Below are 5,050 nucleotides of genomic sequence, written 5' to 3'. Positions count from 1 at the left end.
CTGCTCCTGAACCTCTGCGCACAGCGTCTGCAACGAAGTCACTTTCATCTTTACGCAGGACTGTAAGCTGTCGTCTATGAGGCGTGAGTGGTGTTTGTTTTTAACATGGTTCACGGTGGAGCTGCTGACGTAATGTGGATCTGAAGATCCATAATTGGCCTACCTGGGGTTGAAAGTCTCGATAAATGCATGGCGTTTCGGCAGGTATACTGGCTTCCGCAAGTGTGACGCTTATTTTGAGCGAAATACAATTTTATTTTTATATTTCAATATCACAATAATCTTCCAATTTAGAACTACAAGTTAAAAAAAAGAACTAAACACAAATAAAATACACTTCAGCTAAATACTTCTAATTTATTTAGAGCCAAAAGTAAAAACGTGTATATGGTGGATTTTTCACCATAATTTGGTCTTTCATCAATACAGGTTTTGAAAGAAGTTTACAACATATGTTGTACAGTCCCGATCAAAAGTTTAAGACCACTTAAAAAATAGCTAAAAATCATATTTTGCATAATTGGATCTTAATAAGGTTCCAAGTAGAGCTTCAACATGCAACAAGAAGAAATGGGAATGAGACAAAATATTTTTTTGAGCATGCAATTTATTGAAAAGAATGCGTGAACTGAGACAGGCTGTTTTACAGCTCATCAAAAGTTTAAGATCACATGCCTTTAAAACGCCAAATCTGTGCAGAAATGTGGATTCATAGCCTGTTTCTGTTTAAGGGTTGTTTTCAAAAAATTGCATGCTTAAATTTTTTTTGTCTCACTCTCATTTCTTGTTGTTGCATTTTGAAGCTCTGCTTGGAATCTTATTTAGATACAATCATGCAAATATGATTTTTTTGCCATTTTTCACGCGATCTTAAACGTTTGATCGGGACTGTATGTATGTGCAGTATGCTGTTTTCACTTGTGGCACCAATTGAGTTTGTCAGTATTACAAGCATGCCAAGCCTTAATGAAATTATTTTGCCTTAATCTAAAAAAACCCAAAAACAAATGAAAATATCAAAACGTACTTGCTTACTTATTTTGCATACTAGTTAATGTTTTAAAGCCATAAATTATGCATGTTAGGTTGATAGATTTTATAGTAACACCAACATCCACCTCCAGGCTGGAGAAAACAACCTCCAACCACAGCCTTTAGAATAGTTTCTTCTCTTACATAAAATTTCTATGAATCCCAGTGTGTATTTCCAAGAATGTGTGAATCATTTGAGCTTTTATCAAACATCGGCACACAGACCGACTTATTTGACTTGTTGCTTTATCTTTTGTTACTATTGTTATTTCAGTGGTCATTGGGGGGAAGGTCAGATCTGGGTGCATCAGGCTGTGGGTGAAACCAACAAACTATAGCCAGCATAATCAACAATGGCCCTCCAACGGTTCCTGTGCTTTTTCTCTGTGATGATCAATCTTTTTGGCAAAGGTGAGAGAAAAGTTTAAGTTGTATTTGCATTGTTAAACATTTTTCTTATGACATAGTTCACATGAAATGTGAACTATGTCATAAGAAAAATGTAGTTAATCTTTTAAAATCTGTAGTTAAACTTTTCACATTTCATGTGAAAAGTTTAACTACAGATGTTAAAGAGTTTTATACTCTAAAAAATATATTTCTGGATACTATGAAATGTATCCTGCCTGTACATTTCTGTAAGATAGGATAGATAATTTTTTGACATTTTTAAGTTCTGCTCTTGTCACCTCTATTTCATTATCTAATTTCTCTTTTAAATTTGTAAGTAATAGTAGTTAATGATACTAATTAAGTAAGTACTAATTACTTACATAATTTTTTTTTTTAAAGTGAAGTAATTTCACATTAGTTGGGTTTAAATAGAATTTCAGTAGTAATGACGTGCAATACCACTGGTTTGATATATCGGTCTTTGTGTTCCAATTTTCAGATGTTCATTCACAGCATCCTGGTAAGCATCCAAGAACAATTTTGCACGATTCCCCATTTCAGATGTGCTGTAAATACAGTTAACAAACATTACTGTAACTCATTTGTTTCAGCAAGAAAACAATTTTGGCTGGGTCTTTTATTTTATTTTTATTTAAACCCACACCTGTTGTTGTCTGAGCTACATATGTGCCAAGATGGCAACTAAAACAATGAAAAGCTTTTTTTGAGTAGTTGCTGCTTCCCTTCATAATCTTTTGAAATTTACAGTGTAAATGGTATTAGTAATTTACAGTTCCAGGCTGATCATCGTATTCACTATTGAACTTTTGTGTCTTCTTCTGTCAGCATGTGGCAGAGCTAATAAAAATGGCAGGATCGTAGGAGGTGAAGATGAAGTCCCTGGAAGTTGGCCCTGGCAGGCATCTTTAGCCGATGCTGGCTTTTTTTTCCTGTGGAGGGTCCCTAATCACCGACCAGTGGGTGCTGACAGCTGCTCACTTCATTACTCCAAATGCAGTTACTGTGACACTTGAAAACATCATCTGCCATCCCGACTACAATGCTTTAACATATGAGAATGACATGTGCCTCCTGCAGGTGTCGACTCCTGTGAATTTCACAGACTACATTCAGCCAGTCTGCTTAGCCTCAGCAGGCAGCACTTTCTACAATGGCACCAGCAGCTGGGTCACTGGCTTTGGTGACCTATCAAGTAATTTATAAAATATATATTTTTCTTTTATATTAGTGATACATGTAAAAATGCTCTTTCTTTTAAAATTTCTCAATTAGGTGGTGGTTCCACCCCAGAGACTCTGCAGGAGGTGAATGTACCAATAGTGGGAAACAATGAGTGCAATTGTGACTTACAAAACTTGGTTGCAATAACAGATAACCTGATCTGTGCTGGATTGAAAAAGGATTCATGTCAGGTGACTACCACTTTGTGCTTATTTGTAATGTAAAGCCTAATTGACTGCATTGAGTATCAGCTTTCAACCACTCACTGTTTTTCTGTAGTGTTTATGATTATTAACATTATAGCCCTTTTCCATTAGCAGTTACTTGACTCAGCTCAGTTTTCAGGGTTTTCATTAGGTGGTAGTACCTGGTGCCAGGTACTTTTTTTGTACCTACTCAGCCAGTATTCCAAGCGGGGGAAATCGATACGTAAATGTGATGTCAACAGACTGCATGTCACTGATAGGCCAGTCAGTGGTGTAGGTCGATGAGTCATGAGAGGGACTCCTTAACAGTAATGAAAACCGCCGTTTTTGAAAGAGAAAGAGAAAAAGCTAAACAGAAACCAGTACCATGGTCCCTGAGTCTGACAAAATGCCATAGACTGAGCAGCAGGTATACCATCGCCTCAAAGTAGTGGTAATAATAACAATAATAATAATAATAATGGATTGCATTTATATTGCGCTTTTCGAGACCCTCAAAGCGCTTTACAATTCCACTATTCATTCACACACTGGTGGAAGCAGCTACAGTTGTAGCCACAGCAGGCTGACTGGCAGAAGCGAGGCTACCATATCGCGCCATCGGCCCCTCTGGCCAACACCAGTAGGCGATAGGTGAAGTCTCTTGCCCAAGGGCACAATGACCGAGACAAACAGAGCAGAGGATCAAACTGCCAACCTTCCAGTTGCAAGATGAGCTTCCCATACTCCATTGTTGTGTTTTGGTTGTTTTTTGGCCGTGATGTATACAAATGATGTCACTGGACTTTTGGCCCCATTGCTATAATGACCCAATGCACAATCAACTGTACGACAAAATGACCAAAACTGAGTAGAGTCGAGTCCACACTGAGCACGAGTGAAAATGAGGCCTTTATTTGTTCAAGTTCATTTATTCATACATCATTTCACTTAGATTTATTTCAAGTTTTGTGATACTCTGTCAGTGACTAAAAACGATTTAATCATGTGAAGGTGAGAGTGTTGGATGATACTATAACTAATCAGTACAAGTTATGTGTGTCTGATTGACGGTTAACACGAACAGCTCCAGAACCATTTTATGCATTTAGTAGAAATTAAGTTCCATGAGATGTTCAACTGATCTAAGTCTGTTTTAAGAACTTACACATTTTTTACAGGAATACTCGGGGGTACCACTTGTGACAAAAAATAATATAGGTATCTAGATCCAGAGTGGAGTTCTGAGTTTTGGTGATGGCTGCACCCTACCTAGTAGAACAGGAGTCTACGCTCGTGTGTCCCAGTACCAAAACTGGATCAGTGCCACCGTGACCGGAACACCACCAGGCTTTCCCATACGGAAAAGAAATAGTAAAAACTTATATGTGATTACTCATGAAAGTGGCCACTTTCATGAGTAAATCATATAAGGCTTACATGATTTACTCATGAAAGTGGCCACTTTCATGAGTAAATCATATAAGGCTTACATGATTTACTCATGAAAGTGGCCACTTTCACATTACTTTCATACATTGTTTTAGTAAGAATCCAAAACATACAAGTTTCATTATATAATTTTTCAAGGGATCTTATATCTGTTTTCACACTTATATGCTTTTCATACAAGTTTCACACAAGACAGATACAAACTTTATAAGATTTATATATATCTTTTCCATATGGGCTGTTACCTACACCTCCCCGGGCTTTGACTATGACTTATTCTTCACCTGCCCCACATCAATCTCAACCACTGCTCCTACCTGCAAAGAAAAGCGTCTGGACTTATTTAAGTTGCTTGAAGACATTTCACCTCTCATCTGAGAAGCTTCTTCAGTTCTAAGGTCAAATGGTGGAGAGTCCCAGATATAGGGCTTTGGAGTTGACGTCACACCGCAATGCATTATGGGAGCGCAGCGCCATTTTCGGGGTCTACGAATCAAACCAAACACACTGTGTTGGAACGACGACTACAAGAAAGATGCTTAAAAGCAGCTCAAAAGAGAATGAACTGTATAGAGACCGATTTCATTCAGAGGCGAAGCAGCGGTACTTGCAGAAAATAGCGTGCATTGGAAATGTGGACCCGTATGAAATACGGCCGTGGAATAGAAACCCTGAAGACCAACCGCTATTGATGTAGCCTGACATATTTTCGTACCTTATTTGTGGAATCAGCGCGTACAAGTCGT

The 5,050-nt window shown here is 38.0% G+C and overlaps 1 pseudogene; it reads left to right on the top strand.

Annotated features, from left to right (window-relative positions):
• The first annotated feature begins 1,385 nt into the window (after window positions 1-1,385).
• On the top strand, window positions 1,386-4,276 carry LOC147335231 (tryptase-like; annotated as a pseudogene).
• The last annotated feature ends 774 nt before the right edge of the window (window positions 4,277-5,050 follow it).

This window comes from Aulonocara sp. 'chitande type north' Nkhata Bay, linkage group LG3, assembly GCF_057382095.1.
Source record: "Aulonocara sp. 'chitande type north' Nkhata Bay isolate Kocher_YH1m ecotype deep benthic linkage group LG3, A_spYH_male_GT1.1, whole genome shotgun sequence".
NCBI classification, from domain to species: domain Eukaryota; kingdom Metazoa; phylum Chordata; class Actinopteri; order Cichliformes; family Cichlidae; genus Aulonocara; species Aulonocara sp. 'chitande type north' Nkhata Bay.
This window is presented reverse-complemented; position numbering and strand designations above follow the sequence as displayed.